Source organism: Microcebus murinus, chromosome 8 (assembly GCF_040939455.1).
Source record: "Microcebus murinus isolate Inina chromosome 8, M.murinus_Inina_mat1.0, whole genome shotgun sequence".
In the NCBI taxonomy this organism is placed as follows: Eukaryota; Metazoa; Chordata; class Mammalia; order Primates; family Cheirogaleidae; genus Microcebus; species Microcebus murinus.
Window position 1 is genome coordinate 95868119 of NC_134111.1, and position 21602 is coordinate 95889720.

General features: G+C 38.4%; 1 protein-coding gene across 1 annotated transcript in view; it reads left to right on the forward strand.

Annotated features, from left to right (window-relative positions):
* Positions 1–412: 412 nt before the first annotated feature.
* Positions 413–21602, forward strand: part of RHBDD1 (rhomboid domain containing 1) — a 124330-nt gene continuing 103140 nt past the window's right edge. Inside the window, exon 1 of the mRNA XM_012749476.3 lies at positions 413–516. The gene's annotated coding sequence lies outside the window, so the exon portion shown is untranslated. The remainder of the gene's footprint in view (positions 517–21602) is intronic.

The following is a 21602-nucleotide window of genomic DNA, read 5'->3' on the forward strand; positions in this document are numbered from 1 at the left end:
CGAAGACGCCCACGAGGCAAGTGGCCGGGACCCACGCGCCGCCCCCACGTCGGGGCCCTCGAATGCAGGAAGCCGTCGTTTACGCGTGGTGAGCAGCCAATATTTTTTTACGGCAGTGAGAAATATTATTATCCACATTTCACAGGAGCCTGGAGGACAGGTCGAGGCCACACGCTCTCCTTACTGCGCGCTGCCGCCGCAGCCCTTTGTCCCGCTACACCCTCGCGGCGCCCTCCAAGCCACCGCCGCCGCCGCCGCACGCGGTCTGCAGGCCCAGGCCGCCGCGCCTAGCGCGCGGGCGCGCACAACTGAGCATGCGCCGCGGCCGGGCCGGGCCGCCCGCTTTACGGCCCGCCCTTCCCCCATCCGGCCCGCGCGACAAGCGTCGCAAAGCCGCCCGCGCTTCCTCCCTCCGCCCCGCAGACCGCGAGAAGCTGGGGAGCGGAGATCGGACGCCTGTGCGTTGTGACGCACGTGCGCGCGAAAACGTGGGGACGCAGGCAGGCCGTAGAGAGCGTGAGTTTCCGCGTCTGTTTGGCCGGGAGAGTGTTGTGGGCTCTGCGCGGCGTCTCTCGCGTTTTCCCAGGGCCGGGGCTGCGAGGCGGCAGTCGGCGCCTCCGGAGGGGCCGGGGCGAGGGCGGGGTTGGAGGCGCAGCCTCCCCTCCCGGGCGCCCTCCATAGGTCCGAGAGCGGGGAGGGCGTTTCCCGCGGCGTCTCGACCGGGGGTCCCCTCCTCTGTGCCTGGCTCTGTTGGTCCTCACCCGAACCGTGTGCCCGGGCGCTTGGAGCATGGGGCTGGCTCCCAGGGAGTTTTAAAATTTTCTTGGTTTTAGAAGCAGGAAATTTACTGCGATGTTGCATCAGCTCGAGATTTCAGGTGCTCTTCCGGACAGTCACTTTCTGTTTCTCTGAATGAGCGTGTGGTAAACCCAGCCCTGACCTCAGTAATTGTTGTTAATAGGGGATAGAAAGTCCACATAAGTGAATTTAACCCCTTTGTGCCCACGCCTTAAAAACCTTTGGATAGATGTTTTCAGAAACGAATCACATGCTTGTTTTTCCAAACTGAGTGTAAACTCTGAGACTCAGGATTGCTATCAAAATGAATTATGGCATGCTGTTTATTTACACTCAGTGACACCCTGGCGTGGCTGTTTTTCTTTGAAATCGCTTTTTAAAAGTCTGTCAAATTTCACATTTGTGTGTCTATTTGTTTTTGTTTTTTGCTGGTTCTAATACACTTTGTAATTTGCCCTGGCCTGGCTTAGGAAAGTAAGTAATTTTTCAAAGGAAAATAGCGTTCAAAGGAAAATGCGTTGGTTTCTAAATTGTCCCTGGATTAGCAGCATCAGGAAATGCAAATTTCTGGATCTTACTGCAAAATTAACTGAATCAGAAATCTTATTTTAACAAGCCTTCCAGTTGATCCCAATGAAACTGGATGCTAAGGTTTGAGATTTACTGGCATAGTGATAAAGAACACCCATTGTGAAGTCACAGATAATGGAATTTGAGTTCAGGTGAAGTATTTCCTAGATGTAGAACCTTGGACAAGTTACAGGGATGGAAGTATTCCATGTGAAAATTCAGGAAAAGTGTTTAACACCAACACACATAAAAGATATTGAAAGATGACATGTTATTAAATAACTTGTTAGAACTGCATAAAATAACGACATAGGTTATTCTGGAAGTATTTTTCATGGGGGTATACAAGTTTGTAATAAATAGATATTGTTATCCCTGCTTAGAGGGCACTTTGTTTGTTTACCTCTTAATCCTCAGTTTATATAGTCAAGGTTGTTGGATGCAAGATATTCAGTTAAGGCCAGGCGGGGTGGCTCACGCCTGTAATCCTAGCTCTCTGGGAGGCTTAGGCGGGGGGATCACTCGAGGTCAGGAGTTCGAAACCAGCCTGAGCAAGAGCGAGACCCCGTCTCTACTATAAATAGAAAGAAATTAATTGACCAACTAATATATATAGAAAAAATTAGCCGGGCATGGTGGCGCATGCCCGTAGTCCCAGCTACTCGGGAGGCTGAGGCAGGAGGATAGCTTGAGCCCAGGAGTTTGAGGTTGCTGTGAGCTAGGCTGATCCCAGGGCACTCAACTCTAGCCTGGGTAACAAAGTGAGACTCTGTCTCAAAAAAAAAAAAAAAAAAAAAAAAGATATTCAGTTAAAAATTGTAGCAATACATACTGACTAATACCAATGTGATTGTAGCTGTAGTATTTTTAAGAATACCGTTAGTCATCATGTTAAAGAGTTTTTAATTCTTTGTCCTTCTGATCTCTTCTACTTACTTATACTTTCTTTTGATCCATACTTTGGTAAAGACCAGAGGTAAGCACTAGTTTTAGAGTTGAGAAGTATTGTGGTGGAGTGACTTGCAAGCAAAAGCTAAGACTGAAAATGTTTCTATCCTTATCTTTGTTTCCCATATGTTATGTAGCTCCACAATAGCAAAGAAGGCCTCACATCCACTCTTTGTACCTCCATTTTCTGGAAGGATCCCAGAAGTACATGTAACCTCTCGTTTTTTCAGATGGGGTATTTTTTTCAGATGTATTGTTTTCTTAGAACGTTTCCTTTCCCTTTTCAGGGGACCAGTATAGGGGGAGAAAGAGAAATATTCAGGATTTGAGGCAGCTGCCATAAAGCCTAGGCTCACTGCAGTGTTGACAAGGGTCCGTGCCAAACCATGGCCTATACAACACATCGCTTTGGTTAGAGTACACTGCTCTTGAGGCCATGGCTCCTGGATATCCTGGGTGAGATAGTTTCAGATAAACATGAGTTGCTTTGGATTTCAACTCCTGCACATAATTTTGTTAAATTTTGTGCCACCAAGTTGGCTCTGTCCCATCATGAAACGTTTATTTTTCAAAGGCCTTAAATATTTTTTTGTTCTTCACATCAGAGAGGCCAATTTATAGCAGTGGTTTTGGGTCAGGCAAACTCCTCTTTGAATCCTGCCTCTGCTGTGTTGTGATTGTGTCTGGTAGACAAATTAACATCCTCCCAGCTTTCATGTCGTCTTCTATAAAGTAGAATTCATAGGGTGTGCCATTGAATTAAATAATTGCATGTGTAGAACATATGCATGTTTTAAACATGGAGGTTCAATAAATGTTGCATGTTGGATGGGGGGAAAAGGTATTTATCACCCCAAATCTAACTTTATCCCATTCACTTCTTCATAATATTTTTATAAATGAGGTAATTTTGTTATTATTTACCTGCACTGCTTTTTTTAAAGCAATAAGAAATAATGAGTGAAGAGTCAAAGCTTGCATGTTATTGTGAATGAGAGAGAAAACACTTGGAAAAAGTTAAAACTGGGCAGGGCCCGGTGGCTCACACCTGTAATCCTAGCTCTCTGGGAGGCCGAGGCGGGAGGATCGCTCAAGGTCAGGAGTTCCTAACCAGCCTGAGCAAGAGTGAGACCCCCATCTCTATTATAAAAATAGAAAGAAATTAATTGGCCAACTAATATATAGAGAAAAAATTAGTCGGGCGTGGTGGTGCATGCCTGTAGTCCCAGCTACTCGGGAGGCTGAGGCAGAAGGATCGCTTGAGTCCAGAAGTTTGAGGTTGCTGTGAGCTAGGCTGACGCCATGGCACTCACTCTAGTCTGGGCAACAAAGTGAGACTCTGTCTCAAAAAAAAAAAAAAAAAAAAAGTTAAAACTGTAAATGTGGTAGAAAAACAGTATCTTCAATTTTATCACCATAACAGAGCTACTTCCATCAATTGTTTTGGATGTTGATGGGAAAGTCAGGGTCAGGGATGAGTAATATTTAATTATCTTCAGTTAGTTAATGGGGACAGTCAGCTATAGAAGGGGATGCTATGTTATGGGGGATGAGATCTCATTGAAGATGGGATGAGAAAATGCTATTAGCCCTGAAATAGCTAATAGTTTTTTCAAATGTGAATGCTTAATGATAGCGGAGTGAAAAGTTTTATGTTCATTTTTTAAAAAGTGATTTTAAAATCTCTTGTATTTTTGTGTGTATATATTTATAATATAGCATATGAATGTGTGAGCATGGAAAATACTTGACTCAATTTTGTTTACTTGTCAATATGTTGTAACATGGGTGTGGGGACCAAGTATAAAAGGAAATAACATACATTTACTTAAAGTTAGATATGCATGCATATGTAAAAACTCTTAAAAAGATAGATTTCCTTTTATGTGTCAGTTACGGTCATCTAAGCAGTGGTCCTCCATTCATTCATTCATGCATGCAGGGAGCCTCTTAAACAAAATCTTACCTGTAAAACTCAGGAGCTGAGTGAGAGGCTTTAAGAGCAGTGAGGTTGAAGGGCACAAACTCTTGATCCTTTGCAGTCATGCTCAGAGGCATGTCCAGGAACCTAGGATTCTAGGGAACTGGTTGTGAAACTCTTTATCTGGGAAATAGGAATCTTGAAGGCATGCGCTATTCCTAAAAAGTAATGACATTAAGAATTCTGGTGAGTGGGATTCACAGACTTGTTTTGAAGACAATTTCCAGGTTTTTTAGCAGTGCCAACGTACCTATGGCTTCTCATGTGTAGGGAAGTGAATGATTGTTAAAAAAAAAAAAGCCTTCAATCTGACCTTTATTTTACAAAGCAGATTCTGTATATATATTTTAGAAATCAGCTTTTTTTTTTTGAAACAGAGTCTCACTTTGTTGCCCAGGCTAGAGTGAGTGCCGTGGCGTCAGCCTAGCTCACAGCAACCTCAAACTCCTGGACTCAAGCGATCCTTCTGCCTCAGCCTCCCGAGTAGCTGGGACTACAGGCATGCGCCACCATGCCCGGCTAATTTATTCTCTATATATTAGTTGGCCAATTAATTTCTTTCTATTTTTATAGTAGAGACGGGTCTCGCTCTTGCTCAGGCTGGTTTCAAACTCTTGACCTTGAGCGATCCTCCCGCCTTAGCCTCCCAGAGTGCTAGGATTACAGGGTGAGCCACCACGCCTGGCCAGAAATCAGCTTTTTTTGAAAAACAAATTTTTCTACATTGTGACAAATTTTTCTACATTGTGCTATTAAAAGCTATTTTGTATTTTAACTGACTGTTGTTTAGCATTACAAATGACTCAGGGAAAAAGAAACAAGGAGTCAAAGGAGATATATTACTTGTGTTTACAGTCCTATTTTTTTGTTGTATGAAAGCAGCTTGTCTGCATTTGTATGGTAAAGTGTTTTTTTTAAAGAGTTAATTTTTAGTTAATGAGCTTTCATAAGAAAAATAATTTCAAGTGCTAAGTATTTGTTAGATTGTTATTAATAGTGGTAGTAGTAATATTACATTGTCTCTTTCACACATCTAGGAGGGTTTCCTGGTGACAGCTGGAGTGTGGGGGAGGGGGAGTCAATTTCAGTCAACCAGCTGCTCTGTGCAACATCATGATGGTGATATTTCAAAGCCCATAGATAATTTTGGCTGTATTCAGAAAAGAAAATGTATCAAATTTCTGGGACACAGCAGATAGTATGCAAGAGCCCCTTGGGATCTAGATGATAGCCAATAAACGATGTATGTATTCAGGTTTGCATGTTCGCATTATTTACCATCTAGTTTCTTGGACATTGTGACATGTACGTCATAATTACAAAGCAATAAAGTCTAGTTCCGTGGGGGGAAAGACTCATTACTTTATGGGGAGGCAGGGAGAATGAAACAAACTTTGATGCTGTATTTCATGCTTTCGTGTAATATGCTATTTCATTCATTCTTCACAATGTTTCTAAGATGTAAAGTGGAATTTTTCTCGTTTATGGATAAAGAAACAGAAGCTCAGCCGGATTGATTATATGATTTGCCCAAGGCCACATACTAGTACGTGATGGCATCCATATTTGACCCCAGATCTTCTGGCTTTAGCTCCAGGAATGTTGTCATTACACCAACAGCTGTTTCTCCAGGGTGTTAACTTGCTTATGCATTTTTAATCCAAAGTCACAATATCAGGATATAATGAATGAAATTTATATAACTATTAAAATGACTTCAATATTACATAAATAATTTATAGGGTTGTGTGTATGTGTATGTGTGTTAGCAGCTACATATAATTTGGTTCTTTTTTCCTTGAGTAAAATGCCTCCTGGGCAAGGCTATGAAAGAAATTTCACTACCTTTTTATATGTTACCAGTACCAGCAATTTTACAATTATGTGTTGTAATGAATCAGTTGTGATTCTAAATTTGAACAAATGTAGGAATGAATGTTGTGTACCCTGCTCATGTTGTCCCATCCTTCATTCATACCAGTGTATGAAGGGAATTTCCCTTTTTCTTTCAAGGCATATTAATTTTACATTAATAAGGGACCTTTTAACTTTTTATGAGATTTAAGAAGCCTGTCATTCAATTTTTTTCTTTTCTTTTTTGCTGAGTGAATCTAGATGATTGTTCTAAATTTCTAGTCAGAAGCTTTTGTTAAATGATAACATTTTATTAAATGTGTAGACTAATCTTATTTTCAATGAAGAACAAAGGCAGGGAGTGTTTAGAAAATCACTTCAGTAATTAAAAGTATTCTGTAAAAACATCAACTTTGTTAATACAAGAAAAATTTTAGACCATCTTTTTTTCCTTTTGAGATAACATTCTTCATCCAGTGTCTAAGTTTATACACTAAGTTTAAGACTTTGAGAGGCCTTTACCTGACTTGTGCAGAAGTTGCTCTTGTGCTCACATCCTTAGCTCTGTACACTCTTTCTTTAGGAATAGCGTGCCTGTAGTAGATCTTTGAGATAGGGCCAATATAACTGCCATGTTTTGGTCCTCCTTTGTATTAGAATGTTGTACTCAGTAGAAAATGAGAGCTGGTGGTGCTTGAAATAAACTAGCATCTGTTTGCCAGCCATTTATAAATGCCCTATATTATGGGTAGGGTTCTTTGATTATAAAAAGCAGAAGCTAAATTATCTAAGTTAACTAAGTTATCCAAATACCTGAGTCAAGAACAAGGAATTTATTGGAAGTGTATGGATGAGCTCAGAAAATCAACAGAAAAAAAACACCAGACCTGGTAAAGGTTCAACAGCTAGGTGAGCTCTTGAGCTTGGGAAGACTTGGAAAAATCTTCAAGTTAATGCTCTGAGCATCAGCTCCACAAGTTGTTGGTCCTAGTGCCTCTGTACAAGTTTTAAGTTCCAGGGAGAGTGTTATTATCCTAACTTTGGTCACTGTCACCTTTGAGTCAGTGTAGGAAAGGGCACCCTTGATTGATAGTCCCCCCACCCCCATCCCTGCAAGACTACATCCAATGGGGTGGGGCATGGATTCCTGTTACTGAAAGAATGAGGTATTGATGCTCATTAAGGCAGGTGAAAAACCCTAAGGTGTCCCCTATCACTTGTAATTTGTGGACGTCCTGTGTGCTTTGTGGTAACATAACACGTCTTTGAAGTCTGGCATGCTTTTCCTCCTCTTGACTAGTTCTTGTGCAGGGAGGACTTCAGTCACATAAATAATTCACAGACAGTTCTTATATGGAAATTAATTCAAATGGAGGGGACGGTGGTGATTGTGGTAGCTATCACTTTTTCGTTGACTTTAGGTAGACAAATCCAGTGCAGAGCAAACATGAGAATAAAACTACCTAAATCCTCTTGAAGGGAATGATCGTGGGATGCTGGCATTGCTGTTCCCTGTGTGCTTCCTGGTTTAAAAGCCTAGGTCTGAAGGGCTGTCAGTCGGAGAACTTTAATGAGCCCTCATTACACTAAAACTTGTGGCTTGTGATTGATACTGGAAATCATAAATGGTGATGGGGCAGAATTGGAGTTGGCACTAATTCACGCAGCTGTGGAGCAAAATTCAAGATTATATACAAAATCTAGTAGTTTCATTTTTATGGCCATTATTTTTTATATATAAATATAGTCTACTCATTTTTGTTAAGACTGTAACACTTTAAAAACGAGGGGAAAGTAAAATTTTTGCCAGCTGACATTTTGCCTCCTAAAACGGAGGCTCATTAAATTCTCAAAATCATCAGATAATCTTGACAGAAACCCTAGTTTGAGATTTTACTATAAAATTTAATTTAATTTAAAAAATAAGTTCAGCTTTTGGGTTTCTTCATATTCTACTATACTGTTTAAAAAATATGTAAATAATTGAATCACGTGATGCAGTAGGATCATAGTCCTGAAAAATGGGAATTGGTTACTATGTTATAAAAAACACTTTAAAACTGTTTTAAAGTTGCAATTTTAAACCTTATTTTAACTTATTTGTTTATATGGATGAAAACACTATCATCTCGCAATTTATGTTTTATATATATATATATATATATATATATATATATATGTAAAATCTCATTTAATCCTTATGAATCCAGATGAGCATTATCTTGTTTTACAGGTGAGAAACACATGGCTGGGGTATTGTAGAGCTCTCGCCGCGGCCATGCCCTTAACTACTGTCCTGTACTGCACATGCTAACATTGCTGCCCCTGTACATAATTTTGACAAAAAGCATTGAGACATTTCTTTTCCCTGAGCCCATTGATTTACCCTCGGTTCCCTGACAACTTCTTTATGTTCCGAAGCTGTTAAAATGGGTTGTATTATCCATCATCTTGTGCTTCTGTTTGCTGTGAATGTGGCAACAGCTCCTATATTGCAGCCGTGTGCCCTGTGAAGCCTTTTGTCCTTTATGTCTTAGAGCAGCCTGACAGCCTTTCATGTTGAATTCAGCAAGATTGCTTTTCATTTAACAAAGCTGAATGTTGCTTTCTAGGTGAAAAATAATTAAATGCTTTTAAAGATGTATTTAATTAACAGGAAGCTGATCTGTGTAAATTAATTATAACTGTAATGATGTCATAGCCTTGTCTTTTGTTATTAACTAGGTAATTGACCAGAAGTTTAGAAGCTTATTGTAACTGACAGTTAGCAGTTTGACCTTGTATGCTGTCTAGAAGTGAAACATGCGCAGTGAATGTAAATGCAGTTTGTTCATCGAGCTGCATTTGATGTCAGAACATCTGATCTTGGGTTCTTATTTTTATTCTTCCATTACTTCTTTGTTGAAATTGGTGGTCAGGATTATACACTCAAAGTGAATATTATACTTATTTCTCTTACTAAAAGCATCTGGCCAAACACAAATGTTGTCTGTGTCCTTGAATAGCTATAATCAGACATGAAACCCTGATGCGTTTAGGACATACACAGTCAAGTAAACAAACAAATCTTGTTTTTAAATTCTATTTGAAAGAAGGTAAAACAACTTTTCATAGAGAAGTCGTAAAGAGGGAAATAATGGTATATTTGATATAATTTATTCCCTTTTATTCTAATTTGTCCAAGAAAATTAAGAATGTGGTATTTTGAAAATGTGAGTGATGGCAGCACCACTTTGGTGGGTTTTGTTAAAGCGTGGAAATGTAAGAGTAAGATGTGGAGTAGAGGTAAGATAATGATGGCTAACAACCAGCATTCCAAGGTGTCAGGCTGTGCTCCCTTCCACACACTTTATTCTAGCGGTATGATTCAGCTCTGTTAGAATGTGGCATTGGCATTCCTAAAAACCACCATACTATGTGAAATCATTCAGTAAAAACCAGAGAGCTTGGGGAAAATGGTGTTAGGCACCTAAAACTCAAAAACTTTGTCAGTGTCATGTAAAAACAAAAGATAGGAACTTAATAAAATGGTAGCACAGTTTTACACAAGTTAAATGATTAAGAAATACATAAGTAGTGCAGTAAGTATGGCACTTTACATTAAAAAAGTCCTGATCTTTGCTTGTAGAAATAGTTGTCAGGAGGATTGCAGCTTGTGAATTACTATCAAGTGGTGGAAGGAGGGTTATCTGAAATTGGACTGAAAGTTGAAACTTCAGGTGTGGATGGGTATAACTCATACTCTGTGAACTGAGGTACCTGATAGATGTTTGAGGTGTGTAAAGCGTACATTTTGTGAATTTTTATGCAGTTTGCTTCAGTGGATGCAGTTTTCTGCATGCATCAAATGTGAAATTTACATTGTACTCAGATTGTTCCCTAATATATCATTTGCATTTGAGAAAATGTTGTCATTTCTAAACAAGCATTATAGCAGAACTGACAAGACTAATTATTTCTACTTCTATAAACATCACCCATATTTCATGTCTCTATACTAAGAGTACATACAAGCCATTTCCTCTCTTTAAAATACCTTTCCATTCTTTTATCCACTTTTTATCTTTCAGAGCGTGGCTCTGGTTAGGAAACTTCCCTAAGGTCTTCTCTGAATTGGATTGACTTAACATTTTCTGTATTGACACATATTGTACATTATTTGCCTGTTTCCAAAAAGTGTGTGTTTTAGATGACATAAGACATAAGCTTGTAGTAAAAGAAAGAAAACAGCAAATAACCCAATGATTGAGTAGCACTCAGCAGAAGAAAGCATCTCCATTTATTAGGCAAACTTAAACTTTTTCTAGCTCTCACGAGATTTTGCACATGAAACATTTAAGTGTGAATGGTGCTTTTGAACAATGCGAACGTGATTTCTTAGGTGAGATCTATGTCAAGCCCTCTAAAAATATTAAGTTACATTTCTGCAAAAGTCGTTCTTCAAAGGCAAAATGATGTGATCTGACCATGCAGCTTTTGGTGATTTGGCAAAACTCAAGGATAAAATTTGTGATAGTGATCCTTTATACCAGTAATTCTTAGAAGGTGGAAAAGCAGTTTTTACCTCTCTGTGGCTTCCCTCTTAGATGAGGGAAACAGGGTTGGGCTTTGCAGGGTCCTGGGACTAAGGAAATGCCAATCAGGGAACACTTCACAACCCACCCCTCCAGTTCTCCATACCAGAATCCTGGCTGGCCAGATGCCTGGCCCTGGTGGGAGAAAGTTGGAGAAGGTACAGGGGTCTTTGTTCCTCAGCTTTTCTATTTATATAAAATATATTCTAAAGATGAGACAGATGACATTTGGATTATTGTTACTTTTTTGTTTTTAACTTGATTTTAAAAACTGATTTTTTCTTAGCTATGACTGTGTTAATAGTTACCAAAAGAAGTTGAATATTTGAATATTACTTGGTACTGTTCTTTAAAATACAGTTCCACAAATTGACTTAGCCTCTAGAAAACAATTACTGTTTATGTCAAAGAAAAGGCTTAGTTGGTGGGATTTTCTATATTTGAAATATTTTCAAAATGCATAAACATTTTGATATGTTTAATGAAAGTCACCAACTGCCCTTATTGGGAAGGATTATTCTTTATGCTGAGATATGTCCTTCCTAATGTTTTGATGGTTAAAGTGTCACCTGTCTCATTTGAGACTGGGGTGACTTCAGTCTCAGCTCTGACATGTAAAGATCTTAGAAGTCATCTCTCTTCACAAGAAAAAAACTGAAGAAACTGAAAAATACTTGGGTCACCTCCCAAATAAATAACTTCCACTGGGAACCTTGTCTCAGAGTCTGCTTCTGGGGGAAGCCCAGACTGAAACAGTAACATACAACGGTATTACCAACAACGAAGAGTTGCATTCATTAAGACTGTGCTAACTAAATTCTCCTACCAACCCCTTTTACAGATGGGGAAACAGATGTGGGTTGATGAGGTACTTTGCTCAAAGTAACTAACACAACTAATAGACCAGCCAAGTGGTCTTGAGTCAAGAATGGCTTGATTCAAGTTAGTCATCTTAACCACCACTCGGCACTGAGCACACACCTAAAGGCCAACACGATCTGACTGAGAAACTAGTAGTGAGAGTGCAACTAAAAAATAAGGTTAAGTATTCAGTGTTTCAAGTTTAGTTTCTGGGGCTTCAAAGAAGCCTTTTAGCAAGGGTCCTTGATTCTGCCATTATAAAGTTGCACAACGGGTTTCTTTAAACAATTGCTTGGGTTGGATTTATAGAATCAGAATGTCCCCGCCTAATCTGGGTTTTTGAACTTTGTTGTCTTTCCTGGCGTTAGGAAAGTACAGAGAGGAGCAAAACCTGGCTGCCCTTCCAAGGTGGCCCATCCTGGTCTCTCATGGACATGCATGATTCCAGGTGGGGTCTTTAGGGAAGAGGACCTGCCCCCTTTCCTAATGTTCTAATCCTGGGGGAATCCAGGACAAGGTGACTTAAGAAGCCCTGTGCCCATTTATGTTTTCTAAGGGCCCTTGCTGATTCCAGTGAGATTGTGTGAAATCCATCCAGCAAATGGGCAGAAGTGAATGAATAAAAGTATTTGTGTGCATAAAAGAACTCCTGTTTGCTACAAAATCTTCTGTCAGACTTCTTTGGTAGCCACGATAAAAGGAAAGCTAGGCTAGTTCTGTACTACTACTTTACTTGTGTTTTTCTAAGTTGAAATCTTAAATTACTCTTTTGGGGTGAAGCATTCTTGCCTTTCTGATTATGTGTAGGGCATAATCAAAGCAACTTCTTAACCTCTTTAGAACAAGGAACAGTGGGTGCTCTTTTTTTTTTTTTTTTCTGCTTCTGAACCTAATACCTGTGGAAGATGGTTACTATGTTATTTGCTGATTGGTCTTATTGATGATCTTATTTAAATTTAGCCTCTTCCAAGCAGGAACAAATTTAACTTTCTTACACCAGGAAAAATTGATAGATTCCTCTCTGTTTCTCTCTGTGGGTCCCTCTGTCTTTCTCCACCTGTGTCTCTCTGAGACTGGGAGCGTGCATGTTTGGGGTGGGAGAACATTTCAGTCTTAAGACTAAACTTAGACTTTCTGAGGTCTGTGTGCTGCAGAGCAACTTAAAGATCCAACTCAACCTAAAGAAATGGATCATTCAGGAGGTTGATGATCTTGGATATCCAGGACCACAAAGCTAGGAGCCAAATCAGTAGGAGCAGAACCAAGACAGCTGGCAAAAATAGAGGAGGAAGGCACCTCCTTCCATGGGGAATAGCCTCTACAGTTCTGTTTTTATTATCTTTGCTTTCTTTAAACTAAAGTTTCCAAATTGCCTGGTGCTCACCTTGCACATTGCTCACCACTACCAAGATCTCATCTTTTTTCCACTTTGACAAAAGTACCTAGTCCCTTCGAATGAATGAATTGTAAAATGTTTATAGCTACCATCTTAGTTTAGCCTCAGTAATTTTTGTGTTTACAAAAATAAATTTTATAAAAATGTCTGCATGCAATGGCTCCAGATATTCTGGGAATTCCAGAATACCTAGTGTGATGGTATTAGGAGGCGAAGACTTTGGAGGTTATTAGGTCATGGGTGTGGAGCCCTCATGAATGGGATAAGTGCCCTTATGAAAGGGGCCTCACAGAGCTCTCTTGCCTTCTTTCTACCTCATGAGGACACAACAAAAAAGATAGCAGTTGGCAACCTGTTAAGATGGCTGTCACCAGAGCCCAGCCAACCTGATCTCACACTTCCAGCCTCCACAACTGTGAGAAATGAACTTCTATTGTTTATAAGTCATACAGTCTGTGGTACTTTGTTGTAGCAGCCTGAATGAAGACAATTGCCAAAAGCAATATCTAACTTAAAATTTATTGCTCTACTTTAACTCTTTTGGTAAGATCTTATTTTTTTATAAAAGGAAGCCTTTTGCTAAATGGTAAGCATTGAAATCATAGTACTTTAAAAAAATTCTCTCAAACTTCAGTTTATCTTCCAGGAAGCATTTATGTCAAAGAAAAGTAGTTGACATCTCTTCTAAGTGTTCCTAGTCTAGTGACTTAAGTTATAAAATATTGGCCATGAAGCAGAACATTGAGCTATTTCCTGGCCTGCCTCTAGATCACAGCCTAGAATTTCAAAAGATTTTTATTTAACTTCTTACAGGCATTCTAGCTATTTGTTACATGCTGTGGAAGTGCAGAATGTGGCATTTGGCTTTCTTGAGTGATGGGCAGGCTGGGCTGCTGGGGCCATTCACAGGCATGGGCAGAAGCAGTAAGGGTTGCAGCTGGGAGAGACAGAGTTGAAGGGCAAGACAGAGGAGCAGCACTTTGTGGTGGGATGAGTGAGTTGGAATCCTCATAGTCCAGTAAGGGCATTGTCTCCATCTTGGCGTCTTTATCTGTATATGAAAAGCGGAATTTCTGTCATTCTCTCAGGGTTTCATGCCAAAACTACTGGAAGGTTTTTCACTAAACTGGGCACAAAATATAAGCTATGGGATGTGTGTATGAAATTCACTTTGGTGACCTCTGGTGGTGGGAGAGTTCATGGGACGGCCCATCTATGGAGATGGTCTCACTTATTAAGCACCTTGGACAGAGGAAGCTGAGGCCTGAAATTCCAACCTCCTCAGAAAGTCTCAAGGGCAGAAGCTTCATCTAGCCACTTCTCATATGGGCAACTTGATAGGCATGCCTAAGAGTGGGTAGGACACTTAAGTGATTTTCTGGTCAAGTACTGGGTAGACCAGCTAGTAGATAAAATAGAACTAATTTTGACTTCACAGGATTGTAAGAATTAAGTGAAATGAAACAAATTATATATAACTACTTTTAAACTATAATTACATAAATTTAGTTATTATCGGAAGGCATGTAAATATTATAAGACCTTGATTCATGAGCTGAATAGCTTAAAGTTGATCACATGATGATGATAATAAAGATTTAAAATCAGCTGGTACTTATTTAAAACTTACTATGTTTCAGGCATTATGCTAAATGTTTTGCATATATTACCCATCAATGCTATGAAGTTACGGTTGTTATTTAGTGTCCATTTTATAAGTGAGGAAACAGGCATAGGTTGAATAAGAACTTACCTAAGGTCATACAGCTCCTAAGCAGGTAAGCCAGAATTTGAACCCCGGTCATTTGGCTCCAGAGTCCATTCTGTTAACTGTGACACTATTCAGTCTTTTAAGAGTGAAGTACAGAAAGCCATTTGATGGGTTAGGGTGGGGGGAATAACATGATGAAATTGGATTTTAAGCAAATTGAGTCAGACATTGTATAAGTAGACTGAGGGAAAGGGAGTAAGGTGACAAAGACCTGCCTTTGGTGGATTCTATCACCACATAACACTAGCCCTTATTAATGGTTTCTTACTTATCTGGAATGTTCTTCTTATGTTCATTTAGTGGTCTTAAATCCTAACTCCCTAGAGGTCACATGTGTTGCCTCTGTATGCCTTCAACATGGATGGCATTTACATTTAAGGCAGGCTGTTATGAAAGACAGTTGGACATTGTCCCACTAAAGGATCATAAATTTTGTATTTGTGTTCACCTGGGGAGATTGTGCAAGGAGAGCTTAAAAATTTTAGGTCCAATAACTTAAAATCAGAAAGATACCAGCCAGCTGGCATTAGAGAGAGAAGTCTAATGGTTATATCAAGCTGAGTGAGATGTTTCTTAATGTGGTTATAACGATGAAGTGGAGGAGGTTGGAGATCCATTGTTTTAAAGATCTCAGCAGCCTTCAAAAGAGAAAATGCTTTCAATCCCCAATTTCTTCTGGAACAGAGTCCAAGTTGTAGATAGTTCCATGAATAGATGCTGGAATATAATTACTGAGAGTGTCACAATGTTCATAAAGACTAAATTCCCATTACCTTCCTAATATAATTTGATTCCAGTTTCATTTTTTATTTATGAAGTCAGTTTTCATTCATTTGATTGTCTTCATTTCTTTGTATCTCTGCCATTAATGTGAAATAAGAAAACAGAGAGCCCTACTCTGATTCTCTTTGATTTTATCATTATGAAGCTATTTAACAGATTTAGATGGCCAGAAAACTATGTCATTTATGTGCAACTTGTCATCAAATGATTATACTATCTGATGAAAATTCCCACTGTACCTCCAGGACTCTCTATTTACTAATCAATTCAGGTAGAAAATGCATTCTGGTAAATTGAACACGGTGTAATGATGTGAAGCCATACCATCTGCTATTACATTTAATATTTAAATATTAAGTTTTAAAAGCATAATTTGCATATTATTCATGCAAGTATGTTTTGCATATAGCAGAACTTTTTGAAATGCATTTATGTATTTGGAAAGAGGAAACAGATTACTTTGCAAGTGTTTGGTTAATCTTGTTTTTCACAAAATGCAAATGTATATTATACTGTGTCATTTTCTTATCTTCAAAAATATCTTGAAAATCTGCATTTTGTAATTGGGTACTTTTGGGGCCCAAGAAAATTATGCTAAGTAGTTTTATTGGAAGAACAAAGGCATTTATTGTTATTGTGCTGGACTAAAATGTTCTCATCCATTGGCTGTGCAGTAACAAGTATAGAAAACAGTTACTTAAGTTTGAACTCCAAAGCCACAAATGAATAATATTCCTGAGAGAATTACAGGAGTGAGAATACTCCCTTCAGTTTATTCCTAGAGAAAGTAGATGGTACTGAAAGAGAGTAAGAAAAATATGCATCTAGGGTTTTGTGTATACTTTGATGGAGTTAATGTGCTATTTGTGATACACTAATTTGCTCTTGTAATTAAAAAAGCAGAGGGATTTTTTTATGTTTAGTATAAATAACTTCCCATTTTTATAGCATTTTTGTTTTGTTTGCAGTAATAAAACACACTAACCCTCTGTTTCTTTCAAAATACAGCTGAATATGTTGGCTTAAGCTGTGTCCTGCTATTGAGACATTCACATTCCTTTCCAATATATCAGTATCACAGGGGGATGTAGGAATACAGTCTGCAGTTTAACCAGGATGGTTTCTTTGTGGTTTCATCTTTCTTTCTGAAACTTTCATTTGGCCTGAGCTTTTAAAATAATTTCTTATAGAGAAAATGTGTGGGTCTGTGTGTGTACACATGTATGTGCTTGTCTGAGTGTGAACATGTGTGTGTTTGTATTGTATTTTAAGCAGTGAAAATTTAAGCATTTGCTCAGTATCATTAGTCATTAGGGAAATGCAAATCAGCACCATTTCATACCCACAGTGATGGCTATAATCAAAAAGATGGATAAAAACAAGTTGAGAATGTGGTGAAATTGGAACCCTTATATAGCTGGAGGGAATGTGAAATAGTGTAGAAATTTGGAAAACAGTTGGGCAGTTCCTCAAAAAGTTAAACATAGAATTACTGTATGACCCAGCAATTTCACTGGTAGATATATACCCAAGAGAACTGAAAACACATGTTTATACAAAAAAATTTTACATGAATGTTCATTATTCATTATAGCCAAAAAATGAAAACAACTGAAATGTCCATCAACTGATGAATGGATAAACTTAATGTGGTATATCTATGCAATGAAATATTACTCAACTATAAAAAAATGAAGTGTTGATGTGTGCTACAACATGGATGAACTTTGAAAGCATGATGCCAAGGGAAAGAAACCAAACACAGAAGACTACATGTTATATGATTTCATTTATATGAAATTTTCAGAATAGGCAAGTTCATAGAGATGGTAGATTAATAGTTGCCAGGCAGTGGGAAGAGGTGGGGTGGGGAGTGACTGCTAATAGGTATGGAGTCTCTTTTTGAGGTCATGAACATTCTAGAATTAGATACTGGTGATGTTTGCACAACTTTGTGAATATACAAAAACAACTGAATTATATATTTTAAGAGAGTGAATTTTTGGTTTGTGAATTATGTATCACTTTTAAAAAAATGAAAGCTTAAGCATCTGGAAAGTCAGGGACTGTCAGCAAAGTGCTGAGCCTGAGGAATAGCAGGCCTTTGATAAATACATACCAGTGACTGGAACATACCTTTTCTCTTATGATTTTTTTAGAGCATATACTTAAAATATTTGAAACTGTTAAATGAAAGTTGCTAAAGGCTTAAAAATAGTAGTAATGACATAGCATTAATCTATCTCAAATAGCAATAAACCTTTTCTTGCAGAGAAGGGGAAAAGCCCACACATTTTAAGAAGATTTTAGTGAATAATTTAAAGATTTGTTGCACTTACAATAATATGGAAATTTCAATCTTCAGAACAGCATTTGATTACTCCCATTAAGACTCTGTGGTTCCCTTCTTGTGAAATTAATTTGGTTAGTATCAGACACCAAATTGTGAATAGAATTTATAACCGGTATATATTCATGCAATTTAGTGGCCTCAATTCTTATTGAACGCTTAAATCTGAAAATTGAGATATATACTGCCTTGGTAAATGATAATGATGAAATATTTTCTGCTTTGTAAGTAGAATTGAAAATCACTGTAATTAGTTTCTTTTCCCTTTTTATTCCTTTCTCTCCCCCTTGAGGCACATTGTTTTCCCAAGTTATGAATTCAGTTTCTTTTATTTGTTCTAGCTACTTAGTTTTTCTTATTACATACCTGTTTAATTTTTAATTTCTCATTAAAAGTAAATATGGCTAATTTTCCTATCAATATTTCAAGAAATCTTTCATTTCTGTCTGCCATGACCTTGATATAGTGCTGTCTAGTGTGTATTACTACATAATTAAAATGCTATTTTTTTGTCAGATAGTCCTAGTAAAGTAACTTATCAAGACATTTTAAATCAATCAGAGCTTTATTTTTATAAAGTAGGGATAAATGCTGTAAACACTATGTGGAACTAAAGCTAGTAAGTGGATTAATATGTATGGTGCTATGGGAAAAGTTGTTACAATTACAGGAAAAATACTTAAAGATGAACACATAGGTATTCAGACCTTCTTAATAAGTCTCATCTATTGTATAATGAAGAAAGATACATTAAAAAAATACTAATCTTGAGTCACTTGGGAAATATAGTAGGCTGTCCGTATCCACAGGTTCCACATATTTGGAATTCAACCAACCGCAGATTGAAAATATTTGGGGAAAAAAATGGGTGGTTGCATCTGTACTAAACACATACTTTTTTCCTTATCATTCCCTAAACAATATAGTATAACAATTATTAACATAGCATTTACATTGTATTAGGTATTATAAGTAAGCCATAGATGATTTAGAGTACACTGGAGGATGTGCATAGGTTACATGTGAATACTGCACCATTTTATGTAAGGGGCTTGAGTATCCATGGATTTTGGTATCCAAGGAGGGTCCTGGAACCAATCCTCACAGATATGGAGGAATGACTGTACTTACTAAGCCTGGACCATATGCTAGTCTCTATGTATTCGTGGTGATCACATGGTGGCTCTGGATATTTTTGGTGATGGAAACAGGTAATTTTTGCTTTCAGCCATTATGCAGTAGTCCTGGAGCCTCTGATATGGGAGAACCCATGTAGCTAGAACACAGCCACTGAGCAGAGACTGGCGTGAGTTGAGACCAATGAGACTGGAGGGGTGGGCAGGGCACTCGTGCCAACAGGCATATAGTATAGAGGAAGCGTTTGGGCTTTGTACTTGCTGTGAGAATAAACCATTGAAGGCTTACTGCTGGGGAGTCCAGCTTCAGTTTTCTGTACGATTATTCTGAGCAGTGATGAAAAATAGCTGTTGGGTATCAGAGGAGCAACAGAGACTCCAGGTGGCTGTATTTTATTGTAACCAGGTAAGTTATGATGGTGGCCTAGACTAGAGAAGTGACCCGAGAGCTAGAAAGAAATAGATTGATAAAAACTGGAAGAATTAACGAAACTTGATGGATAGGATTTGGGGGTAGCAGGGTGACGAGTGTGAAGAACATGTCAAGGATGTTTCCTGCCCCTTTGACCTGAGCAACTGGATAGATGGAGATTCATGTCTTGAGATAGGAACGTGAAAGGAGGAGCTGATTTGGAAGGGATGAGTTAGGGGAGTACAGGGACTGGCTATCTCTTCCTTGAGCTCTGGTAACTGGCTTATGGTCTAGGTACAAATTAGATACATAAATCACTTCCAAAACCAAACAAATCGCATGGGTTTCCAGTTCACAGATAAGTAGCTATAACTGATGATGCCTCTGTGATCTGTCATACAGCACATCACTCTAAAAATTTCTGTGTGTATGATGGGCAGGACATTAGCTATTCATTTTATAGTCAATGCTCACTTATTGTGATCTATTTTCCTTGGTGTTCCTAGATCTATGCTTGCCTGACCCACAAGGTCAAGTTACAGATTTGATCTTTACATGGACCATTTGGAATTTTTTTAGGTTACCTTGTGACAGGCTGCATCCCTCACTTGTATGGCTGGCTGACTCGATAACTTATTAGGAAGAAACTGGGCTATATAGTTGTTATGAAATAGGACAAATTTATCTTTGCTACTTAAAACTCAAAACTATGTTCTACCTACAGTGTTACTCTAGTGGCATTCATTTTTGAAGTACAGCCCCCATAATATTTATGCACTTCTGATGTTGGCTATGGCTATATCTTCCTTCTCATTAAGGATACATTCATTGAGAAGTTGAACCACATCATTTTTCTTTTGATTTCCTGCAGCCGATATTTTTATTTTCTTTCAACAAATAGAAATAGGCCATTTAGGGGCTAGGATTATAAATTTTTGTTCTTGGCTATACCTCCAGTGCCTGGTACAGGGACTGACATGCATTTGGCACTTGATATTTGTTAAATAGATGAGTGAAAGAAGGAACGGCTGAATTATCATTCTGTGAGAAAGGATAATTCAGTTTTCAGAAACCAAGACAATGGGCAGACTGTATTCTTCCTATAAGATTATGTTTCTGAAACCCGTTAGGAAATCAAGGCTGAAAAATATAAACTTGGGAATCATCCTAATAAAAAGAATTATAGAAACCATGAGAGGGGAGTCCTTGAGTGTGTGCAGGGGAGCGTAAAGATAGAGGAAAGTGAACAGCAAAGAAAGGGGAGTTGGAAGGAGGAGGGGAGCCTCAGGAGAGCAAGGTGTTTTGTGGGAGCGGGAGCAGTCAGCAGTGGGCAGGTAGAGCTGGGAGGAGAGAAGGAGTGCACATGGAAAGAGACCTTTGGATTTGGGCAAAGGTAAGGGAAAGTGTAACGTGAGCCTGGGTGCACACTGTGAAGTAGGACGTGGACATTGTATCCTTTTGTTTATGCTCTCCATCACTAATGATGCCAATTGAAGGGCAACTTTTTCTTAAGCAAAGATGTAATTAGTTTTTGTTTTCTGCTACTTATAGCCCAGCATCATAAGACACTGTTTGCACTGATGTTGAAGGGTTTATTTTGTGATTTTATAAGCTGAGGCCATATTTTTTCATTGTTCCTATTATAGGTAATCATGTTTGATATATATATAATATACATATTTATGCATATATATGACACACACACACACATATATATATTAACAAGGGGAATTTTTTAAAAGTCATAATAGGTGGAGAAATGAAAATTGACTTGAGTTCCAATGTAAAAAATATGCATATATGCATATGCACACACATGTATATGTATGTATAATTTTTTCAGGCATTTTTTTGGTGCGGTGTTGATAAGAAGAATTCATATGGGGGTATAGGGTATACATTTGAGCCTTATTAGGATATACCATTTGCAAAGGAATTAATTTTCACATAAATGAGATTACTTTAGAAATGAAAATAGTAGCTACCATTTATTCAGCACATCTTTTGTTTCAAGCATCTTACAGTAATCCTGGGAAAGAGGTGTTATCATTCCTAATGTAAAGTGAAGAAATTGAAGTTCAGAAAGTTTAAGTGATTTTCCCCTCTATTCAGAGCTAGTAAGTAGGAGAATCCTGCCCTTTTTTACTCCAAAGTGTCCAGTGTGCTAA